We start from the raw sequence: 22,614 nt of genomic DNA, 5'->3' as shown, positions 1-22,614 counted from the left end.
CCTGTGCGGGGAGACCCCAATGGATTTCTAGTCCATCGCCTTAACCACTCGGCGACGACTGCGCAGCTCCACGTGCCTGGCGGAAACGCTAGGAGTTAGCTGAGTGAACTTTCCGCTGGTATTTTGGGAAATTTTGCGGCCGCTGCCACAAAACATCGAATGCCTTTGATATGTAGTGATCGGGCTGATGTCAAGGACGACAAAAAAATGCGCAGTCGACAGGATTCGAACCTGTGCGGGGAGACCCCAATAGATTTCTAGTCCATCGCCTTAACCACTCGGCCACGACTGCGCAGCTCCACGTGCCTGGCTGAAACGCTAGGAGTTAGCTGAGTGAACTTTCCGCTGGTATTTTGGGAAATTTTGCGGCCGCTGCCACAAAACATCGAATGCCTTTCATATGTAGTGATCGGGCTGATGTCAAGGACGACAAAAAAATGCGCAGTCGACACGATTCGAACCTGTGCGGGGAGACCCCAATGGATTTCTAGTCCATCGCCTTAACCACTCGGCCACGACTGCGCAGCTGCACGCGTCTGGTGGAAACGCGAGGAGTTAGCTGAGTGAACTTTCCGCTGGTATTTTGGGAAATTTTGCGGCCGCTGCCACAAAACATCGAATGCCTTTTATATGTAGTGATCGGGCTGATGTCAAGGACGACAAAAAAATGCGCAGTCGACAGGATTCGAACCTGTGCGGGGAGACCCCAATGGATTTCTAGTCCATCGCCTTAACCACTCGGCCACGACTGCGCAGCTCCTCGGGCCTGGCTGAAACGCGAGGAGTTAGCTGAGTGAACTTTCCGCTGGTATTTTGGGAAATTTTGCGGCCGCTGCCACAAAACATCGAATGCCTTTGATATGTAGTGATCGGGATGATGTCAAGGACGACAAAAAAATGCGCAGTCGACAGGATTCGAACCTGTGCGGGGAGACCCCAATGGATTTCTAGTCCATCGCCTTAACCACTCGGCCACGACTGCTTTTTTTCTTTATTGCATGGAAGAACTTCTGTAGAAAGGAGGAAACTTCAATCAGACTAGTTCGCGTCTCAAGTTACCGGGCTGGTTAATATGAGCCCCCCATAGCCCTAACTCACCACTGCATCCCCATCAAAACATCAAAATTCAGGGAGGCACACACAAGCATCTAGGCACGGCAGCCAGCTTGGAGGTTCGTCGCGAGCAGCATATACACTCGTCACCAACGCACACTGTTCCCGAAACACAGATTTGGACGATCTTGGTGGCTCGGCATGTCTGTCCATCATACGGCTTTTCCAAAGACTGAATAGTCCCATCAACACAAACACGTCATAAGGCACAACAGAGTTTTTGTCAACAGGCAGAAATCTAATAGTGTATGGTGTAATTTCAATGTCCTTCTTAAGAGTTCGTTGTAGTATGTCCCAAAAGAACATGGCATCACGGCACAGGATGAAGCAATGATCAATTGTCTCAGGCACGTTACACAGACGACAATTCACATTCCAGGGTACAAACATCCCCTTGTCATTAAGAAATGTCTTGACAGGCAGCGTCGCTGTGTGTAGTTTGAAAAAGAACATTTTAGCGGCTGCCTGAATGCACATCCGCCTAACACGCTTTAGAACACTGATGTCCAAAGACCCCAGATAAGGCTGCCGATACAATGGTGTAGGGAACAAAGACTCAGTGAGAGCCTGGGTCATCTGCTTTCTCGAGAGGCTATACAGGTAATCTAAAGAGAAGCGCACAGTGAGAAAATTGAAAGTGTCAGCAACCTCCTTAAGAAATCCCCATAAAGTCCCCTCACGAGCCTGCACAGTCGGTGCGAATAAGTAAGGCAAATGAAAACTAAGCCGCCTAATGAGCACAGCTACCAGAAACGGGTCGTTTGCCGATTTGAAAAAGAAAAAACGGGAAACGAGTTGATGCACGAACAGGTGAACAAGGCCCACTCCACCACCCTCTAAGGGAAGGAACAAGTTGTCACGCCTCATCGGCTCCCATTGAGAGCGCCAAACGAATGCTGCAAATATTCTATGTATTGCTTGCACCTTCCTCCTCGCACAATGCAGGACTTGAAGGACATACGCGAGCTTTGCAAACAAACAAATATTACAGACCTGTGCCCTCGCAAACACTGAGAGTTCCCTACCCATCCAAGCCTGTGTTTGCCGCCGTAGAGTTACAGTTTGTGAATCCCAGTAGGCTGTACTGTTGCGAACTTGGTGCAGCGGAACGCCTAGGTACTCAAGAGGGCTACAGTTCCAGCATATACCACCGAACTGGCTTGGCCTAGTTCCCCAATGACCCAACCAAAAGCCTTTGGATTTCTCTAAATTAAGAGCCGTGCCTGATACATCGCAGAACTGTTTAGTCAAGTTTAGAGCCTCGAGTACACTCTTTTTGTCAGAACAAAAGAGGGCGACATCATCAGCGTAAGCTAAAACTTTAACTTCACATTGAGCCAGAGAGAAACCGCGGATAGCTGCGCTGTTAATTATACTGAGACAGAGAGGTTCCAGATATAGGGCAAACAACAATGGAGACAGTGGACATCCTTGACGAACAGATGCTTCTAGTGGTACTGGTTTCGTTAGCTCCTGATTAACAATAACCCTTGTATAGGAGTTCTTATAGCACAGCCTTATCCCTTTGAGCAAGACGTCACCAATATTTGCATACTCCAAGACCGCGAACAAGAAATCGTGCCGAACTTTATCAAACGCCTTAGCCAAGTCAATTTGAATCAGAGCTACTTGGCCTATCTCATCTGATACTGTCTCTAATACTGAACGTGCAATATGGATATGTGTTTGAATACTGCGGCCTCTAATACCACAGACCTGATGCGGACCTATCAAGTCCCTAATGACGAGCTGCAGACGACTGCTAAGAACCTTGGCAAAAATTTTGTAATCAACATTGCAAAGGAAAATTGGACGATATCCCTCAACAGTTTTCAACCGATTAGTATCTTTGCTTTTGGGAATTAATATTGTGTGCCCAGAATAAAAAGTGGGAGGCACGACACCCACATCATAAGATGCTTTGAAAACTTCCATCAAAACAGGCACTAGGCAAGGCGAAAATGTTTTATAGAATTCGCTAGTAATACCATCTGGCCCAGGAGATTTCTGGCTCTGCAGGGCAGAAATGGCTGATTGAATTTCATCCAAAGTGATAGGTCCCTTCACTATAGCACACTTCTCATCATCAAGTCGAGGGAAGTTTCCGAGCAAGGAACTGTAATCGAAACCCTGACTTGGATCTTCGCAACTGCCAAACAGCTTCCGATAATAGTCGAAGAAAGCAGCAAGAATACCAGGCGCATCACTGTATGTGCAATCACCATACTGAATTTCCAATATTTCCTTCGCAAGAGCATTCTCTCTTTCATCACTCAGGGCCCGACGAGAAGGTTGCTCATCAAGAATCCTTCGGGACCTAGATCGTATCAAGGTCCCCTTATATCTGTCTGTCGCAGATTGTTGAAGCTGTGCTTTTACGTTATTAATCTCTTCGCGATAGGCACCCGGGCTTACCCTCTCTAGCTCATGTAGCTCCGTTAGGGTGCGCCCAAGCTCACGAAGGTGGTGTCTCTTCAGGAAAGCGATTCTTGCTGAGGCCTCAATTGCCAAGTTTTTGATCTCCTGTTTAAACAAGTCCCACTTTTGAAAAATGGAAAGATCACGGCGTGACCATACGTCCTTCAAACAAGTAGGTACAGCACGCTGAAAGATTTCGTCTGAGAGCAGACAGTTATTCATCTTCCACAACTCCCATCGAGGGTGAAGTACATGCCGAGTGTACTTTCCTATCTGAAGAGACACCCTACAGTGGTCACTGAAGAAAATGGGCCGCACCCAGTAGCCAAACACACTTGCTAATGCGTCAACAGAAACGTAAATTCTGTCAAGGCGAGCATTAGAGGAAAACTGAAAATGAGTGAAATGTATACTGTCACCTTTTTCCTGCCCCACATCCACAAGACTATATTCAGAAACCAAATCGGTAAGTAATGCAGCACTATGGTCGTATCTCTTACATACCACTGAACGGTCCTCATCCCTACAAACGCAATTAAAATCTCCCAACAATCGGCCACGACTGCGCAGCTGCACGCGTCTGGTGGAAACGCGAGGAGTTAGCTGAGTGAACTTTCCGCTGGTATTTGGGGAAATTTTGCGGCCGCTGCCACAAAACATCGAATGCCTTTGATATGTAGTGATCGGGCTGATGTCAAGGACGACAAAAAAATGCGCAGTCGACAGGATTCGAACCTGTGCGGGGAGACCCCAATGGATTTCTAGTCCATCGCCTTAACCACTCGGCCACGACTGCGCAGCTGCACGTGCCTGGCGGAAACACGGGGAGTTTGGTGAGCAAACTTGTTGCTGGTATTTTGGGAAACTTTGCGGCCCCTGCCACAAAACATCGAATGCCTTTGCTTTTTAGTAATCCGGCTGCTGTCAAGGGGGATGAAAGAAAATTCGCAGTCGACAGGATTCGAGCCTGTGCGGGGAGACCCCAATGGATTTCTAGTCCATCGCCTTAACCACTCGGCCACGACTGCGCAGCTCCACGTGCCTGGCTGAAACGCTAGGAGTTAGCTGAGTGAACTTTCCGCTGGTATTTTGGTAAATTTTGCGGGTGCTGCCACAAAACATCGAATGCCTTTGGTATGTAGTGATCGGGCTGATGTCAAGGACGACAAAAAAATGCGCAGTCGACAGGATTCGAACCTGTGCGGGGAGACCCCAATGGATTTCTAGTCAATCGCCTTAACCACTCGGCCACGACTGCGCAGCTGCACGCGTCTTGTGGAAACGCGAGGAGTTAGCTGAGTGAACTTTCCGCTGGTATTTTGGGAAATTTTGCGGCCGCTGCCACAAAACATCGAATGCCTTTGATATGTAGTGATCGGGCTGATGTCAAGGACGACAAAAAAATGCGCAGTCGACAGGATTCGAACCTGTGCGGGGAGACCCCAATGGATTTCTAGTCCATCGCCTTCACCACTCGGCCACGACTGCGCAGCTCCACGTGCCTGGCGGAAACGCTAGGAGTTAGCTGAGTGAACTTTCCGCTGGTATTTTGGGAAATTTTGCGGCCGCTGCCACAAAACATCGAATGCCTTTGGTATGTAGTGATCGGGCTGATGTCAAGGACGACAAAAAAATGCGCAGTCGACAGGATTCGAACCTGTGCGGGGAGACCCCAATGGATTTCTAGTCCATCGCCTTAACCACTCGGCCACGACTGCGCAGCTCCACGTGCCTCGCTGAAACGCTAGGAGTTAGCTGAGTGAACTTTCCGCTGGTATTTTGGGAAATTTTGGGGCCGCTGCCACAAAACATCGAATGCCTTTGATATGTAGTGATCGGGCTGATGTTAAGGACGACAAAAAATGCGCAGTCGACAGGATTCGAACCTGTGCGGGGAGACCCCAATGGATTTCTAGTCCATCGCCTTAACCACTCGGCCACGACTGCGCAGCTCCACGTGCCTGGCTGAAACGCTAGGAGTTAGCTGAGTGAACTTTCCGCTGGTATTTTGGGAAATTTTGCGGCCGCTGCCACAAAACATCGAATGCCTTTGTTATGTAGTGATCGGGCTGATGTCAAGGACGACAAAAAAATGCGCAGTCGACAGGATTCGAACCTGTGCGGGGAGACCCCAATGGATTTCTAGTCCATCGCCTTAACCACTCGGCCACGACTGCGCAGCTCCTCGTGCCTGGCTGAAACGCTAGGAGTTAGCTGAGTGAACTTTCCGCTGGTATTTTGGGAAATTTTGCGGCCGCTGCCACAAAACATCGAATGCCTTTGATATGTAGTGATCGGGCTGATGTCAAGGACGACAAAAAATGCGCAGTCGACAGGATTCGAACCTGTGCGGGGAGACCCCAATGGATTTCTAGTCCATCGCCTTAACCACTCGGCCACGACTGCGCAGCTCCAAGTGCCTGGCGGAAACGCTAGGAGTTAGCTGAGTGAACTTTCCGCTGGTATTTTGGGAAATTTTGCGGCCGCTGCCACAAAACATCGAATGCCTTTGGTATGTAGTGATCGGGCTGATGTCAAGGACGACAAAAAAATGCGCAGTCGACAGGATTCGTACCTGTGCGGGGAGACCCCAATGGATTTCTAGTCCATCGCCTTAACCACTGGGCCACGACTGCGCAGCTCCACGTGCCTGGCGGAAACGCTAGGAGTTAGCTGAATGAACTTTCCGCTGGTATTTTGGGAAATTTTGCGGCCGCTGCCACAAAATATCGAATGCCTTTGATATGTAGTGATCGGGCTGATGTCAAGGACGACAAAAAAATGCGCAGTCGACAGGATTCGAACCTGTGCGGGGAGACCCCAATGGATTTCTAGTCCATCGCCTTAACCGCTCGGCCACGACTGCGCAGCTCCACGTGCCTGGCTGAAACGCTAGGAGTTAGCTGAGTGAACTTTCCGCTGGTATTTTGGGAAATTTTGCGGCCGCTGCCACAAAACATCGAATGCCTTTGATATGTAGTGATCGGGCTGATGTCAAGGACGACAAAAAAATGCGCAGTCGACAGGATTCGAACCTGTGCGGGGAGACCCCAATGGATTTCTAGTCCATCGCCTTAACCACTCGGCCACGACTGCGCAGCTGCACGCGTCTGGTGGAAACGCGAGGAGTTAGCTGAGTGAACTTTCCGCTGGTATTTTGGGAAATTTTGTGGCCGCTGCCACAAAACATCGAATGCCTTTTATATGTAGTGATCGGGCTGATGTCAAGGACGACAAAAAAATGCGCAGTCGACAGGATTCGAACCTGTGCGGGGAGACCCGAATGGATTTCTAGTCCATCGCCTTAACCACTCGGCCACGACTGCGCAGCTCCACGTGCCTGGCGGAAATGCGAGGAGTTAGCTGAGTGAACTTTCCGCTGGTATTTTGGGAAATTTTGCGGCCGCTGCCACAAAACATCGAATGCCTTTGATATGTAGTGATCGGGCTGATGTCAAGGACGACAAAAAATGCGCAGTCGACAGGATTCGAACCTGTGCGGGGAGACCCCAATGGATTTCTAGTCCATCGCCTTAACCACTCGGCCACGACTGCTTTTTTTCTTTATTGCATGGAAGAACTTCTGTAGAAAGGAGGAAACTTCAATCAGACTAGTTCGCGTCTCAAGTTACCGGGCTGCTTAATATGAGCCCCCCATAGCCCTAACTCACCACTGCATCCCCATCAAAACATCAAAATTCAGGGAGGCACACACAAGCATCTAGGCACGGCAGCCAGCTTGGAGGTTCGTCGCGAGCAGCATATACACTCCTCACCAACGCACACTGTTCCCGAAACACAGATTTGGACGATCTTGGTGGCTCGGCATGTCTGTCCATCATACGGCTTTTCCAAAGACTGAATAGTCCCATCAACACAAACACGTCATAAGGCACAACAGAGTTTTTGTCAACAGGCAGAAATCTAATAGTGTATGGTGTAATTTCAATGTCCTTCTTAAGAGTTCGTTGTAGTATGTCCCAAAAGAACATGGCATCACGGCACAGGATGAAGCAATGATCAATTGTCTCAGGCACGTTACACAGACGACAATTCACATTCCAGGGTACAAACATCCCCTTGTCATTAAGAAATGTCTTGACAGGCAGCGTCGCTGTGTGTAGTTTGAAAAAGAACATTTTAGCGGCTGCCTGAATGCACATCCGCCTAACACGCTTTAGAACACTGATGTCCAAAGACCCCAGATAAGGCTGCCGATACAATGGTGTAGGGAACAAAGACTCAGTGAGAGCCTGGGTCATCTGCTTTCTCGAGAGGCTATACAGGTAATCTAAAGAGAAGCGCACAGTGAGAAAATTGAAAGTGTCAGCAACCTCCTTAAGAAATCCCCATAAAGTCCCCTCACGAGCCTGCACAGTCGGTGCGAATAAGTAAGGCAAATGAAAACTAAGCCGCCTAATGAGCACAGCTACCAGAAACGGGTCGTTTGCCGATTTGAAAAAGAAAAAACGGGAAACGAGTTGATGCACGAACAGGTGAACAAGGCCCACTCCACCACCCTCTAAGGGAAGGAACAAGTTGTCACGCCTCATCGGCTCCCATTGAGAGCGCCAAACGAATGCTGCAAATATTCTATGTATTGCTTGCCCCTTCCTCCTCGCACAATGCAGGACTTGAAGGACATACGCGAGCTTTGCAAACAAACAAATATTACAGACCTGTGCCCTCGCAAACACTGAGAGTTCCCTACCCATCCAAGCCTGTGTTTGCCGCCGTAGAGTTACAGTTTGTGAATCCCAGTAGGCTGTACTGTTGCGAACTTGGTGCAGCGGAACGCCTAGGTACTCAAGAGGGCTACAGTTCCAGCATATACCACCGAACTGGCTTGGCCTAGTTCCCCAATGACCCAACCAAAAGCCTTTGGATTTCTCTAAATTAAGAGCCGCGCCTGATACATCGCAGAACTGTTTAGTCAAGTTTAGAGCCTCGAGTACACTCTTTTTGTCAGAACAAAAGAGGGCGACATCATCAGCGTAAGCTAAAACTTTAACTTCACATTGAGCCAGAGAGAAACCGCGGATAGCTGCGCTTTTAATTATACTGAGACAGAGAGGTTCCAGATATAGGGCAAACAACAATGGAGACAGTGGACATCCTTGACGAACAGATGCTTCTAGTGGTACTGGTTTCGTTAGCTCCTGATTAACAATAACCCTTGTATAGGAGTTCTTATAGCACAGCCTTATGCCTTTGAGCAAGACGTCACCAATATTTGCATACTCCAAGACCGCGAACAAGAAATCGTGCCGAACTTTATCAAACGCCTTAGCCAAGTCAATTTGAATCAGAGCTACTTGGCCTATCTCATCTGATACTGTCTCTAATACTGAACGTGCAATATGGATATGTGTTTGAATACTGCGGCCTCTAATACCACAGACCTGATGCGGACCTATCAAGTCCCTAATGACGAGCTGCAGACGACTGCTAAGAACCTTGGCAAAAATTTTGTAATCAACATTGCAAAGGAAAATTGGACGATATCCCTCAACAGTTTTCAACCGATTAGTATCTTTGCTTTTGGGAATTAATATTGTGTGCCCAGAATAAAAAGTGGGAGGCAGGACACCCACATCATAAGATGCTTTGAAAACTTCCATCAAAACAGGCACTAGGCAAGGCGAAAATGTTTTATAGAATTCGCTAGTAATACCATCTGGCCCAGGAGATTTCTGGCTCTGCAGGGCAGAAATGGCTGATTGAATTTCATCCAAAGTGATAGGTCCCTTCACTATAGCACACTTCTCATCATCAAGTCGAGGGAAGTTTCCGAGCAAGGAACTGTAATCGAAACCCTGACTTGGATCTTCGCAACTGCCAAACAGCTTCCGATAATAGTCGAAGAAAGCAGCAAGAATACCAGGCGCATCACTGTATGTGCAATCACCATACTGAATTTCCAATATTTCCTTCGCAAGAGCATTCTCTCTTTCATCACTCAGGGCCCGACGAGAAGGTTGCTCATCAAGAATCCTTCGGGACCTAGATCGTATCAAGGTCCCCTTATATCTGTCTGTCGCAGATTGTTGAAGCTGTGCTTTTACGTTATTAATCTCTTCGCGATAGGCACCCGGGCTTACCCTCTCTAGCTCATGTAGCTCCGTTAGGGTGCGCCCAAGCTCACGAAGGTGGTGTCTCTTCAGGAAAGCGATTCTTGCTGAGGCCTCAATTGCCAAGTTTTTGATCTCCTGTTTAAACAAGTCCCACTTTTGAAAAATGGAAAGATCACGGCGTGACCATACGTCCTTCAAACAAGTAGGTACAGCACGCTGAAAGATTTCGTCTGAGAGCAGACAGTTATTCATCTTCCACAACTCCCATCGAGGGTGAAGTACATGCCGAGTGTACTTTCCTATCTGAAGAGACACCCTACAGTGGTCACTGAAGAAAATGGGCCGCACCCAGTAGCCAAACACACTTGCTAATGCGTCAACAGAAACGTAAATTCTGTCAAGGCGAGCATTAGAGGAAAACTGAAAATGAGTGAAATGTATACTGTCGCCTTTTTCCTGCCCCACATCCACAAGACTATATTCAGAAACCAAATCGGTAAGTAATGCAGCACTATGGTCGTATCTCTTACATACCACTGAACGGTCCTCATCCCTACAAACACAATTAAAATCTCCCAACAATCGGCCACGACTGCGCAGCTGCACGCGTCTGGTGGAAACGCGAGGAGTTAGCTGAGTGAACTTTCCGCTGGTATTTTGGGAAATTTTGCGGCCGCTGCCACAAAACATCGAATGCCTTTGATATGTAGTGATCGGGCTGATGTCAAGGACGACAAAAAAATGCGCAGTCGACAGGATTCGAACCTGTGCGGGGAGACCCCAATGGATTTCTAGTCCATCGCCTTAACCACTCGGCCACGACTGCGCAACTGCACGTGCCTGGCGGAAACACGGGGAGTTTGGTGAGCAAACTTGTTGCTGGTATTTTGGGAAACTTTGCGGCCCCTGCCACAAAACATCGAATGCCTTTGCTTTTTAGTAATCCGGCTGCTGTCAAGGGGGATGAAAGAAAATTCGCAGTCGACAGGATTCGAGCCTGTGCGGGGAGACCCCAATGGATTTCTAGTCCATCGCCTTAACCACTCGGCCACGACTGCGCAGCTCCACGTGCCTGGCTGAAACGCTAGGAGTTAGCTGAGTGAACTTTCCGCTGGTATTTTGGTAAATTTTGCGGGTGCTGCCACAAAACATCGAATGCCTTTGGTATGTAGTGATCGGGCTGATGTCAAGGACGACAAAAAAATGCGCAGTCGACAGGATTCGAACCTGTGCGGGGAGACCCCAATGGATTTCTAGTCAATCGCCTTAACCACTCGGCCACGACTGCGCAGCTGCACGCGTCTTGTGGAAACGCGAGGAGTTAGCTGAGTGAACTTTCCGCTGGTATTTTGGGAAATTTTGCGGCCGCTGCCACAAAACATCGAATGCCTTTGATATGTAGTGATCGGGCTGATGTCAAGGACGACAAAAAAATGCGCAGTCGACAGGATTCGAACCTGTGCGGGGAGACCCCAATGGATTTCTAGTCCATCGCCTTAACCACTCGGCCACGACTGCGCAACTGCACGTGCCTGGCGGAAACACGGGGAGTTTGGTGAGCAAACTTGTTGCTGGTATTTTGGGAAACTTTGCGGCCCCTGCCACAAAACATCGAATGCCTTTGCTTTTTAGTAATCCGGCTGCTGTCAAGGGGGATGAAAGAAAATTAGCAGTCGACAGGATTCGAACCTGTGCGGGGAGACCCCAATGGATTTCTAGTCCATCGCCTTAACCACTCGGCCACGACTGCGCAGCTGCACGTGCCTGGCGGAAACGCGAGGAGTTAGCTGAGTGAACTTTCCGCTGGTATTTTGGGAAATTTTGCGGCCGCTGCCACAAAACATCGAATGCCTTTGATATGTAGTGATCGGGCTGATGTCAAGGACGACAAAAAAATGCGCAGTCGACAGGATTCGAACCTGTGCGGGGAGACCCCAATGGATTTCTAGTCCATCGCCTTAACCACTCGGCCACGACTGCTTTTATTTTTCTTCATTGCCTGGCTTTGGCATTGCACAAGAATGACTAGAACAGAATTGCTGGACACAATGAGCATATGGTAGTGATACAGTCAGCCTGCCAAGGACTGGCTTCGTCACATTAAAATTCCTTTAGGGCCACCAAAGGCACCACCTTTGACAACCACTCGGAAACATCTCCATCAGCTTTGACGCTCTCAACAAACCGATGCACAGTTTCACGAAAATAAATTCGTGCTGGCTGTGCGTCGGGATCACAGTAATATCCTGCCATTCGCGAGCGCCAAATACTGTGGAGGCCCATTAACATTATTAAATCAAATGGCACTCCATCCTCGTTAGCAATGGACAGATACCGTATTCTATGGGGGTGAAGTGGAAATTGTTTCTTTATCGTCCTTTGGAGTACGTTCCAAAAGTAAACCCCTTCCCAACAATACAGAAAAACGTGATTATCGTTTCTGGTTGCTTGCAGATAAGGCAGTTAGGTCCCCACGGAACAAATAAGCTCATATCCTGTAAAAACACTTTGACTGATAACGTTCCAGTGTGCAACTTGAAAAAGAAAGTTTTAACCCCTGGCTCGACTTGCATTCTCTTTACCCTGTTTAACGCATTCCTTCCAGGGCCTCCACTGTACAAGGCCCTGTACATAGGTTCCGGCAGAAAAACCTCACATAAATCCTTATACAACTTCTTCTTGTTCACTGTAGATAAATATTCGTTGGAAAACCTCGTTGAGAGAAACCGCCCACTTACGACAACTTCTCTGAAGTACCCAAAAATTCCGCCCGATAGGATTTCGGGTGCCACAACAAAATCCGGCAGCGCACGCCCGAGCCTTACTTGGCACACGGGGCGCAAAAACGTATCACTGACATCACGCAGAAACATAAATCTATTAACAATCTGCTGCAAGAAAAGGTGTCCCAGGGCCACTCCACCATCCTTAACTCTTCTAAATAAATTCGTTCGGCTGCACCTTTCCCATTGCGCAGCCCACACAAATACAGCGAAAATTTGATGTAGCTTCTGTATGTTCATTCTGCACAATGCAACACTTGCATCACATACCACACCCCGCTGATAAAGAATAGGTTTGCACACGGTGGCTCTAGTGAAAACTGATAAGCTTGTTCCTTTCCATCTTTCCGCCTTCTCGCGCGCATCCTGAGTCTGCGCTCTCCAATATGTCTCGCTATCGCGATAGCATCCTAGCGGTACTCCCACGTACTTCGTTGGGGTCTTCACCCAGGGTACGTTTGCAAAGTGGTCAGGCGTCGTTTGCCATGCTCCGTGCCAGAGCCCCACTGACTTAGCCCAGTTCACTCTGCTGCCTGAGGTTTTGCAGAATTCTGCGACGCAATCAACGGCCTCAGCTACACCTTCTCGATCAACGGAAAAAAACCGCCAAATCATCCGCACATGCCAGCAGCTTGACTTCCGCCGCTTGCAGCCGAAAACCAGCGATTCTCTCGTTTCCAATGATGTTTAAACACAGCGCCTCAATGTAAATGGCAAACAGAAGAGGGATGAGGGGGCAGCCTTGACGTACCGAACGCTGCACGAAAATGGGGGCCCCCAGACTGGTTAACAATCGATCTCGTCGTGCAGTTCCGATACGCCAAGGCGACTCCCTCCCGGATAGCAGAACCAACATTCACGTAATCCAGAATGCACAGCAAAATTTTATGCGCGACACAGTCGAACGCCTTTTCGAGGTCAAGCTGCAAGATGGCAACACGACTATTTGTAAGGTCACAGCACTCGAGCACACATCTTGCTTTGTGTATGTTAGTAAGAATAGACCGGCCCTTTACCCCACGTGTTTGATGGGGGCCAATAATTTCCTGGATTACACACTGTAACCTTTGCGCCAACACATTCATGTAAATTTTGTAATCCACGTTATTGAGTGCAGTTGGCCTGTACCCTGTTACGTGTCGTAACTTGTCAGCTTCATCAGTTTTTGGGACTAGGACAGTGTGTGATTTACCATAAGATGGAGGCAATTCATCTACGTTGTAAGCTTCATTAAAGACCGTCGTCAACACTGGCGCGATTCCGCTCTTAAATGCTTTGTAAAACGCCGCGCTTAGCCCGTCTGGACCTGGTGATTTCCCAGAATTAAATTGTCTATTGCCATTTCTACCTCTGATTCGGTTATTGCGAGCTCTAACACGTCTTTCTGCTCGTGGCTAAGTCGCAGCAGTGCCCCAGGAAACCTGTCCGTGTGTTCGTGTCTGAATCATGTAATGCGAAGAGCGCCTGATAGTACTCAAAAAACGCGCGCTGTATATGTTCATTTTCGTCTGATAAGATGCCACCCCGTTCTATGCTGTCAATGTGATTTCGCCGCGCATGGGCCTTTTCAGTTAATAATAATAATAATAATTGGTTTTGGGGGGAAAGGAAATGGCTCAGTATCTGTCTCATATATCGTTGGACACCTGAACCGCGCCGTAAGGGAAGGGATAAAGGAGGGAGTGAAAGAAGAAAGGAAGAAGAGGTGCCGTAGTGGAGGGCTCCGGAATAATTTCGACCACCTGGGGATCGAAATTATTCCGGAGCCCTCCACTACGGCACCTCTTCTTCCTTTCTTCGGCCTTTTCAGTTCCCAACGCTCGTTTCGTCGGCGTGTTCCCTGCAGCAACATCGTCCGCTCTGGCCCGCACCAACGCTCCGCGATATCGGTCCTCTTCTATTAGTTGAATTTTGTTTGTTTTATTTTCCACGTTCCTTTGCGAGCAGTTTTGCAAGCATGCACCTTAGATTGCGTTCGGTTAGATTCTCTTCGTACGCAATGGCACTAGACCATTCGACTGCTTTAATTTTACCCTGTTCTTTGGAAAGTTCCCACTGTTGTCATATTTTCAGTGCACTACTAGGCTCTATTTTGCTGATTTCTTCAATTACTGCGCGGTTAAAGTCATCGTCCTTAATTAGCTTGTTATTTATTCTCCACGGATCTCAACTAAAAGCACTGCCCCGTTTTTTCACTCCTATCCCACTTATTCTACTAAACAGTGGTCCGAAAAAGACACCGGCAGTACGTGGTAACGCATTTTGGAATCACGTCCAGCGATACATAAATGCAGTCAAACCTAGCATGGCTTGTCCTCTGAAAGTGTGTACTTCACACCGCACGCGCCTTGCAAACACTCCGCCACATCCTCAAGGTTCCATTTGTCTATGATTTGCGACAGTATCTTCGTACTAGCGTCCCTGAACACCCTTGCACTGGTCTTATCGCAGCCGTTCGGGACGCAGTTGAAGTCGCCCATGATAATAAGCTGTTCCTCGAAACAAAGACGCTGTTCAACACTTTGAAACAACGCGGCCCTGTCGTCCGCAACATTTGGGGCATACACACAGACAACCCGCCACTCGGCGTTATTCAATGTATCATCGACAGTTACACACCGACCTGACTCGGCCACGACTGCGCAGCTGCACGCGCCTGGTGGAAACGCAGGGAGTTTGGTGAGCGAACTTGTCGCTGGTATTTTGGGAAATTTTGCGGCCGCTGCCACAAAACATCGAATGCCTTTGATATTTAGTGATCGGGTTAAGGGGGATAAAAAAAAATTGCGCAGTCGACAGGATTCGAACCTGTGCGGGGAGACCCCAATGGATTTCTAGTCCATCGCCTTAACCACTCGGCCACGACTGCACAGCTCTAGGTCGCCCGAGAACGCGGAGATCTTTCTGAGCAAACTTCTCAGTGAAATTTTGGTATATTTCGCTGCCATGCTAAGGAACATCAAATACTAGTGTACTTCCAGATTTTATAGTTTTCACTGTGATATTGAAAACTTGTAGTGCTGAAGGTTACTTGAAAGAAATAGGGGACTCTGGGCTATTTCTTGGGTTCATTTTTTCGTGGAGTATCTCAGCGCTGCAGACAAGAAAAACTGTACAGAGATCTGATGTCATGATGCCTGTGCCCCTGTACTGTAAAATAAACCTTAGAGGCCCAAGGCAAGATATCTTTCGAAGAATCAGAAAGGCGTCAGTTGAAGCGGGCACAAAAAAAAATCTTTTTCAAACTACACCCGAGTATGTCCGTCAAGACCTGGCTTGCAGATTAAAGGGCATATTTGTACCATGGACAACGAACTGCATGTTGTGCAAAAAAGCCAGGAATTAACGAACCCGTGTTCATTGAACGCTGGACCCAACGTTTTATTGGTATGTCTCACAGCGTTCTTTAAAGAAAATACTGCCCGTAACACTAAATGGAGTTCGCTATATACCGATAGGATGACACAGGAAGCCCTGACGGCATGATCATGCTCCTGGACCTGCATAGTTTATGGAAGACCCGAATGGCTGTCATAAGTGCAGACGTTAATATCCGATTTGTCAGGGAGGACTTCGCTGAGAGTGTATGTTGCATACGCGGTGTGTACCGGGCAAAGGTAGACCCGCCTGTGTGGTCTGGTGAAGAAAATTTAATGCGCACATTGGCCGAAGAAGGCCGAGGTGCTTTAAAAATGTATTGCGTTTTTGTCAATAACAGGCATTAAAAAAAGTCAAATGTCTTTCACATGAAGTAATCTGGCTGATGTTAAGGGCGATAAAAAGCCATTCGCAGTCGACAGGATTCGAACCTGTGCGGGGAGACCCCAATGGATTTCTAGTCCATCGCCTTAACCACTCGGCCACGACTGCGCAGCTGTTTTCGCTTAACAAAGACGCAAAGAATTCGCTGAGCGACTGCACTGACACCGTGAGTCGAACACTGCGCATTGTCTGGCATATCAAGAGCTTCGAGATTCCGATAACGGCTCGCCGTTTATTGCTGGCGCCTCTTGAGTGCCTATTCATTCTTATCACAGCAGCAGGAAAGCGTTAAGGTCAAGGCCGGATAATTTCCCTGCAAGGCGAGGCCTGGGACGTTGTTGCTCGATATTCTGCACAGCCTGAAACGGGGCCAGGCCGTATATGCATGCTAATTTGCATGAGCGGGTTAATTGTGGAACAATGAACACGACCCGATGAACGTATAATGACATGAAGAACACAACGACAACATTGCGATCAGTTGTTCCTTGTCGTTATGTTGATCATGTCCTGTACGTAGCGAGTGCACTTTCGATATTAAGTGCAAATTCTGGGTCGTTATATCGTATACCTGCTTGAAGGAAACATAAAGCTGTTTCAATTACGGCCCCCGTAAGGAGAGGCAAGCACATCGCGCGAGTGCTCCGAACGACTGATTACCGGTATACAGATAGCCGCAGGAGGCACTTTCCTTCAAGTGAGTGGTGTGGGCGTAGATTGTCGTAACAAAAAAGAAACTGCCACTTTCCCCGAAGCAAAGTTCCAGGTAGTGCTACTGTAACCATCGATCCAGCGGTCTCGAGAGTGTGTCACGTGTGTTCGAGGAGGAAGCAAAACTCAGTAGGGAGCGTCGTGAAGGGTAGTAATAACAAATATAGAAGAAAACCGGCCCCCGCGTGACAACCGACTCGTTTTAATGGTCAGGTACGCGTGTCAGCCGTCACGTGGGGCCGAATTAGGCGAGAGAGAAAGAATGAAGGTTGAAGAGAGCTTGGCATGCGGAAGCTGGCTGCAAGATCTAACTCTCAGGCGGCGTAGCCTGCGCTCTGACTTTAGCAACTACATAGTGGGCGAAAAATTTCGGAACCCTTTAAATACCGTGGAACGGCATGGAAGGTGCTACGGAATGAATTAGCTGGATTCGTGAAAAAAAACAAAGGAGAGACCGACACACTAGCATTAAAATTCGTACACTCGAAATTAGTCCATGACGAAATTCATATTCTTCGACGATCATGAACATAAGTGGACTGATTCTGGTTACGGCTCTGCGCTTTGTAGTGGGCTAAGAATGCGTTTCACATATGGCTCTATTTTCGGTACAAATTACTGCGATTCCTGACGCTCCGCGACTTGCACGATAGTCGCTCAAGTCACAGCCGCCTTGATCCGGGTTCCGGCAAGTTGGTGGCAACAAGTGAGTCGAATTTCATTGAACTCATCGTTGAAACCGATGCGATTTCTTCCGCATGGATGCATGAGCAAGCACGTGGTGGCGCCTCAACTAACTAGCGTTGGCGGACGACAAACGGCAGAGCAGGAGCAGCAATGTCTGCGGCTATTTCGCTGAGTGTTCTCTTAATTGGCACTTATTTGATTCTGAACTGAATATCGTGTCATGCGCGTATACTCATAACTTGTTTTCATAAATGCAGGACTGCACATATGACCTGCACAGTTATTTGCAGCGAATGCCGAGCAACTGTACACTTATAGGAGAACTAGCGAAGCGCGAAGCGTGCATGTCGTGAGAGGAGAGCTATGGGGAACTTGCGCTGAAGTTTGCGGCGCCAATTGCAGCGCCATAACACACTGCCTAGCGAGAAGAGCAAGCATTTTTGGGTAGTACTCTTAGTACTTTTCCGCGCCACCTTCAGGCGTTTATTGGCGTGGGCCTCCGCGCTCTGTCGAAGGCGCACGTGCCGTGCGTCAGCTATCTGGGCTACGTCGAGAGAAGCTAGGCAATGAATGCTGTCAGCCAAACGCGGGTATCTAATCGCGCAGAATGTGTTCTCGCGTTTGCAGCGGCCCAAGCGGCTGACAAAAGCAGTTTTGAGTCACCGAATGGAACAATTGGCGTGACACTTTGGCAGCGCAGGTTCCACATAGCACAGTGACGAAGACGTATGAAAGCAGTGCACGATAATCAAATTGCGACTTGTGCGGCTGCGCCTGACATTCCGCTGTGCAGTACTCATAGTGTGTTAAAGGAGGAGAAGGGCATCCTAGCTGGCGGGAAAAAAAGACAAAAGAAAATAACTGGAATCACACAAGCGGAAAAGCGGTAAAGAAAAAAAAAGAAGGTGATACGAAAGTAGAAAAAAGGCAGCAATGAGCAATTATCGAAGCCGATAGCGCAGTACCGATTGCACGTCTGTCAAGTGCAGTCAGCTATGCCGGTCTCAGCTCCGCGTCACTGCTTGGTCGCATGAAGCACTAGTGGGGGTTGACGCTGCCTTTCCGACACATAACGCAAATCGTAGAGACTCGATTTACGAAGGTGTCAGCTTACAGCAGCCGCGGTCACTCAGGGACGCAATTTCCGGAGGTAGTTATCGAATAAAAAAATCGAACATGATCAAAACAGCCCTACGTTTTCGAGCAACAATAAGTGCGGAATGTAATGGCGTTCATAAATCTTATCGCAATTAATCAACCGCGGAACCATGTTCGTGGTACTTATGCATACGTCGTCGATACTACGTCGCTACAGGTCATTAACAGAAAAATCTCGCCAAATTTACGAAAAATGCAGCTAGAATTCAGCGCCTAAAAGCGTCATATCCCATCGGCACAGAGAGTGAAAAGCACCCGGAGATGAAATGGTTTGGTTTATAGGGTTTAACGTCCCAAAGCGGCTCAGGCTATGAGGGACGCCGTAGTGGAGGGCTCCGGAAATTTCGACCGCCGGGGGTTCTTTAACGTGCACTGACATTGCATACCCGGAGATGAGAGTTCACGGCCACGCGCACGCCGCTCCTGCAGTGCTTACTACTAAATGTATGCGCCAGCTGTCAGCAGCATATAAACGACCGATTCTTGCCAGCAGCTGTGCGCCGTAACAGGATTATAGTTAGCACTGGGTAGAAAGCTACTTGACCGTTCTTGCACATATATTACAGGGTGGCGATTTAATAAACATAAATTACACATCGCAACTCCGCCTTTCAGCTTTTGTGGCTCGGGGTGCATTATACAAGACAGTTGAATGGGATATCACTGGCATACACTTATTATCATCAATGGTTTCTGACTGATTCGAAGTTAGTAGCTAATTCGGAACAATGGTCACCCTTCGAAGAGGCATACAGCTGATAACGTAACTTTTCCCCCACAGTAAGGCTAATTTTATTCCCTCTGCGGTTAAATTGATGTCCTATTTCCCACCACCTATAAGGTACTACCGTTTCATTCCTACATTCTGAACACCAATTGCTCCTGGGCTTGTTTTAGATTTCAAATATCCCGGAGCTCTGGGGTGGCCGTGTACCCTGGAGAATCTTCAGCGGTGCGGTGAGTTGAGTTTAGAGCACTTTATTAGGTGAGGAGTTCGGTGATATATGCTCAAGGGTATCCTGTCTTTGCATGCAGCATGTATGTACTATCGGGGACAAAAGTGGTATACTCCACGCAGCGGCAGCCGGAGCAACGGAAAACTGCATCGTAACGCCATCTAAAGCACGAAACATTAAAATGAGCCACGCGACATGCCCGCAGATAATAAAGGGCTCCCATTGGCTGTCTCGATCTCAGATGCCGCCTGTAGATGACGTTATAATGCAGTTTTCTGTCGCTCCGGCTCCCGCTGCTTAATAATAATTGGTTTTTTGGGGAAAGGAAATGGCGCAGTATCTGTCTCATATATCGTTGGACACCTGAACCGCGCGTAAGGGAAGGGATAAGGGAGGGAGTGAAAGGGGAAAGGAAGAAGAAGGTGCCGTAGTGGAGGGCTCCGGAATAATTTCGACCACCTGAGGATCTTTAACGTGCACTGACATCGCACAGCGTACGGGCGCCTTAGCGTTCTTCCTCCATAAAACGCAGCCGCCGCGGTAGGGTTCGAACTCGGGAACTCCGGCGGATCAGTAGTCGAGCGCCCTAACCACTGAGCCACCGCAGCGGGTCAACCCCCCCCCCCCACCCCCCCCCCCCCCCCCCCGCTGCTTGGAGTATACGACTTTTGTCCCCGATAATGTCCCCGATACCACTTTTGTCCCCGAGTGAACCTCTAGCACAAACATAATGACGTCTCTCTACCAACCTCCATAGATCATTAATAACGATTTGCGCCTGGGTTACATCTAGTAAAGCGCGTCTTTATGTTGCGATAATTTTTTACCCAACAGAATAAAGCACCTACTAGCTCAGCAAAAAGTTTCACTTTAATCAACTAAATTAGTCTGTCGTCTGTCGCAATATTTAACATGATGTTCTGCTGATTTCCCGACTATTTCCCGTACCCATAACCAAATAATCACACGACTGATTTTGGTGAATTGGACTTTATTACCACACTGTTTTGCTCATTGCACACAACGCACTACCTAATACTTGTTTTGCCATCGACTCGAACATTAAACGAATTTTACGTAGCAAGAAAGCCCAAGCTAATCCTATTCCCTCCCCGCCAACAAACATCCGTGTCTATTGCATATTTATATTCAAGCACTTTGGACAGCATGCAAAAAGAACCAAGCCAATTTACAAAAAAAAACATTGCTCGTTCCACCACCCCAGAAGAGCACAAAGGCCACACCAACGGCCAAATCTTTCGTTCTAAAGCATAGATGATGAGAAATGGAAACTCGAAAATGCACGCTAGCCGTCGTCTGCAACGTATCTAGCGGGAAAAGTCGAGCGCGTCTCGCAGTCTGTCAACAATGTGCGGAGCAACCGTTGGTGCGCGCATTTGGATGCTAGTAGGCTCTCAGTTGCTTGTTTGATGTTCTGTCGCGATTTTTCGTGGTGTGGTGCGCGTTCCGAGTGAGTTCAACATGGATAATTTGTGCAAATGTGCCAAGGATTCATGCGAAGGTGAGCTGTAGTTTTTTTATCGCTCTGTTTTCATGGGAAGCGCGTGAACATAACTCGCAACCGCTCGCGTATCGGGATGCTGCGCAACGTTTGTACGGAGCACTTCAAATCATCCCAAAGAGCGGCATTTTTTTGTGACGGCTTTTCTCCCGCCTTGCTCGAACGCAAACGGGATAGACTCCACTTCATCTCTAAACCCCATTCCTGTACAGGAACGCTTGTGTTTTTCTTTGTCGGCATAGCGCTCGTAACTGTTGTGCGATGCGGATGGTTTAAGATTCCGTTGGAAACCTCGACGAGTGGCGCGAGTTTCAAACTTTCGTTTCTTGGCGTTTGGTTTGTTACACCGTAGCGAAGCCGCTTTAGGCGCTCTGGTTTCGTTAACTTCGATTTCTGTTGCCTGCTTCAGAAGTATAAAGTAAATTGCTGCAAAGATAGCTTCTTGTGTTTTTTCTTTTACTTCCACGCTTTCAAGACCGTAGTGCGTGTTCTGCTGTTAGCAGTGTACTCGCAGTCTGAGTAACGTATAAATTAAGGTTTGCCTGTAATATGACCGCCATAACGTACGCGATCGACTGAAACGTAAAACGTGTTCATAACGCGACTCAACATGCGCTGGTTGCTCTTTGGCACTCGACTTTTTTTTTATTGCAATACGTGCAGCCACACACTTCATTTGCGCAGCTTATGGGAAGATTCAATTTTTGCACAGTCACCTGCAGTCTACGTCCTCTTGAGTATTTCTTGTGGTTTTAGCGGGGCTTATTTCTTTTTTCCTTTATCCCAGGTCTTACACGCAAAAAGCAGGAGTTGGCCCGTTCTCTGCCGCGCTGCGAACAACCGCGGGTGGTGCTGTTTTCAAAGGGTAACAAGAAAGGATTGAATACGATGCCGTTACTTAATTGATAATAAGCACATTAAGTCAACGTCAGGGAATGCTCTGCAGATTTGCTGCACGAGCAGTGATTGGTGTCAGGGCCTTATCAAGGTGGACTGCTATCTTGAATAGCATTTCTTTGCTTGAGTTGGCTGGTAATAATGAAAGCAGAAACGATCGATGCAGGGACTGCTTTACCGATTGACTCGCGAGTGGTCTGAAAATTAGTTCCCGGCACGTGTATAAATTTCCCCTCTCCTGTTCATGCCAGCGTGCAGCACCAGCTATTTGGGTGCATTGGTTGGCATTGATTGCACAAACGTCAGCAGACGATATTCTAGCTGCAATAGTTGAATGTCTGCTAGGCTGATCTACCGTGTCCATTATGTACAATAAACTCCATTGCATTTATGCACTGCAGCAGATCCGGGCTGTCACTTGGGGGGGTGGGAAATGAGGCGAGGGTTGTTTTCCTTCCGAGTATGGGCACTGGGAGGGCATCCTAAAAATGAAGGCATATGTCTTGCTTTCTTTGCCTTTAGGTGTGCAGGCA

General features: G+C 48.2%; 26 non-coding genes across 26 annotated transcripts in view; all 26 read right to left on the bottom strand.

The window, feature by feature from the left end:
* Positions 1–62, bottom strand: part of TRNAS-AGA (transfer RNA serine (anticodon AGA)) — an 82-nt gene extending 20 nt beyond the window's left edge. The window contains exon 1 of the tRNA in view: positions 1–62. This exon is cut by the window's left edge and continues 20 nt beyond it. This is a non-coding gene — a tRNA (tRNA-Ser).
* A 148-nt stretch (positions 63–210) lies between these two features.
* TRNAS-AGA (transfer RNA serine (anticodon AGA)) lies at positions 211–292 on the bottom strand. Its single transcript has one exon. It is a non-coding gene; the product is annotated as a tRNA-Ser (tRNA).
* Positions 293–440: 148 nt separating this feature from the next.
* TRNAS-AGA (transfer RNA serine (anticodon AGA)) lies at positions 441–522 on the bottom strand. The gene has a single exon. It is a non-coding gene; the product is annotated as a tRNA-Ser (tRNA).
* A 148-nt stretch (positions 523–670) lies between these two features.
* TRNAS-AGA (transfer RNA serine (anticodon AGA)) lies at positions 671–752 on the bottom strand. Its single transcript has one exon. It is a non-coding gene; the product is annotated as a tRNA-Ser (tRNA).
* A 148-nt stretch (positions 753–900) lies between these two features.
* TRNAS-AGA (transfer RNA serine (anticodon AGA)) lies at positions 901–982 on the bottom strand. Its single transcript has one exon. It is a non-coding gene; the product is annotated as a tRNA-Ser (tRNA).
* Positions 983–4,245: 3,263 nt separating this feature from the next.
* Positions 4,246–4,327, bottom strand: TRNAS-AGA (transfer RNA serine (anticodon AGA)). The gene has a single exon. It is a non-coding gene; the product is annotated as a tRNA-Ser (tRNA).
* Positions 4,328–4,477: 150 nt separating this feature from the next.
* Positions 4,478–4,559, bottom strand: TRNAS-AGA (transfer RNA serine (anticodon AGA)). Its single transcript has one exon. It is a non-coding gene; the product is annotated as a tRNA-Ser (tRNA).
* A 148-nt stretch (positions 4,560–4,707) lies between these two features.
* Positions 4,708–4,789, bottom strand: TRNAS-AGA (transfer RNA serine (anticodon AGA)). The gene has a single exon. It is a non-coding gene; the product is annotated as a tRNA-Ser (tRNA).
* Positions 4,790–4,937: 148 nt separating this feature from the next.
* Positions 4,938–5,019, bottom strand: TRNAS-AGA (transfer RNA serine (anticodon AGA)). Its single transcript has one exon. It is a non-coding gene; the product is annotated as a tRNA-Ser (tRNA).
* Positions 5,020–5,167: 148 nt separating this feature from the next.
* TRNAS-AGA (transfer RNA serine (anticodon AGA)) lies at positions 5,168–5,249 on the bottom strand. The gene has a single exon. It is a non-coding gene; the product is annotated as a tRNA-Ser (tRNA).
* Positions 5,250–5,396: 147 nt separating this feature from the next.
* On the bottom strand, positions 5,397–5,478 carry TRNAS-AGA (transfer RNA serine (anticodon AGA)). Its single transcript has one exon. It is a non-coding gene; the product is annotated as a tRNA-Ser (tRNA).
* Positions 5,479–5,626: 148 nt separating this feature from the next.
* Positions 5,627–5,708, bottom strand: TRNAS-AGA (transfer RNA serine (anticodon AGA)). The gene has a single exon. It is a non-coding gene; the product is annotated as a tRNA-Ser (tRNA).
* A 147-nt stretch (positions 5,709–5,855) lies between these two features.
* TRNAS-AGA (transfer RNA serine (anticodon AGA)) lies at positions 5,856–5,937 on the bottom strand. Its single transcript has one exon. It is a non-coding gene; the product is annotated as a tRNA-Ser (tRNA).
* Positions 5,938–6,085: 148 nt separating this feature from the next.
* Positions 6,086–6,167, bottom strand: TRNAS-AGA (transfer RNA serine (anticodon AGA)). The gene has a single exon. It is a non-coding gene; the product is annotated as a tRNA-Ser (tRNA).
* Positions 6,168–6,315: 148 nt separating this feature from the next.
* Positions 6,316–6,397, bottom strand: TRNAS-AGA (transfer RNA serine (anticodon AGA)). Its single transcript has one exon. It is a non-coding gene; the product is annotated as a tRNA-Ser (tRNA).
* A 148-nt stretch (positions 6,398–6,545) lies between these two features.
* On the bottom strand, positions 6,546–6,627 carry TRNAS-AGA (transfer RNA serine (anticodon AGA)). Its single transcript has one exon. It is a non-coding gene; the product is annotated as a tRNA-Ser (tRNA).
* A 148-nt stretch (positions 6,628–6,775) lies between these two features.
* On the bottom strand, positions 6,776–6,857 carry TRNAS-AGA (transfer RNA serine (anticodon AGA)). Its single transcript has one exon. It is a non-coding gene; the product is annotated as a tRNA-Ser (tRNA).
* A 147-nt stretch (positions 6,858–7,004) lies between these two features.
* On the bottom strand, positions 7,005–7,086 carry TRNAS-AGA (transfer RNA serine (anticodon AGA)). Its single transcript has one exon. It is a non-coding gene; the product is annotated as a tRNA-Ser (tRNA).
* Positions 7,087–10,349: 3,263 nt separating this feature from the next.
* On the bottom strand, positions 10,350–10,431 carry TRNAS-AGA (transfer RNA serine (anticodon AGA)). Its single transcript has one exon. It is a non-coding gene; the product is annotated as a tRNA-Ser (tRNA).
* A 150-nt stretch (positions 10,432–10,581) lies between these two features.
* On the bottom strand, positions 10,582–10,663 carry TRNAS-AGA (transfer RNA serine (anticodon AGA)). The gene has a single exon. It is a non-coding gene; the product is annotated as a tRNA-Ser (tRNA).
* Positions 10,664–10,811: 148 nt separating this feature from the next.
* Positions 10,812–10,893, bottom strand: TRNAS-AGA (transfer RNA serine (anticodon AGA)). The gene has a single exon. It is a non-coding gene; the product is annotated as a tRNA-Ser (tRNA).
* A 148-nt stretch (positions 10,894–11,041) lies between these two features.
* Positions 11,042–11,123, bottom strand: TRNAS-AGA (transfer RNA serine (anticodon AGA)). The gene has a single exon. It is a non-coding gene; the product is annotated as a tRNA-Ser (tRNA).
* A 150-nt stretch (positions 11,124–11,273) lies between these two features.
* Positions 11,274–11,355, bottom strand: TRNAS-AGA (transfer RNA serine (anticodon AGA)). The gene has a single exon. It is a non-coding gene; the product is annotated as a tRNA-Ser (tRNA).
* Positions 11,356–11,503: 148 nt separating this feature from the next.
* TRNAS-AGA (transfer RNA serine (anticodon AGA)) lies at positions 11,504–11,585 on the bottom strand. The gene has a single exon. It is a non-coding gene; the product is annotated as a tRNA-Ser (tRNA).
* A 3,590-nt stretch (positions 11,586–15,175) lies between these two features.
* TRNAS-AGA (transfer RNA serine (anticodon AGA)) lies at positions 15,176–15,257 on the bottom strand. Its single transcript has one exon. It is a non-coding gene; the product is annotated as a tRNA-Ser (tRNA).
* Positions 15,258–16,176: 919 nt separating this feature from the next.
* Positions 16,177–16,258, bottom strand: TRNAS-AGA (transfer RNA serine (anticodon AGA)). Its single transcript has one exon. It is a non-coding gene; the product is annotated as a tRNA-Ser (tRNA).
* Positions 16,259–22,614: the final 6,356 nt, after the last annotated feature.

The sequence above is a fragment of the Amblyomma americanum genome, chromosome 10 (genome assembly GCF_052857255.1).
Source record: "Amblyomma americanum isolate KBUSLIRL-KWMA chromosome 10, ASM5285725v1, whole genome shotgun sequence".
NCBI lineage: Eukaryota > Metazoa > Arthropoda > Arachnida > Ixodida > Ixodidae > Amblyomma > Amblyomma americanum.
The sequence above is the reverse complement of the archived record's forward strand: the minus strand, read 5'-3'. Positions and strand labels throughout refer to the sequence as shown.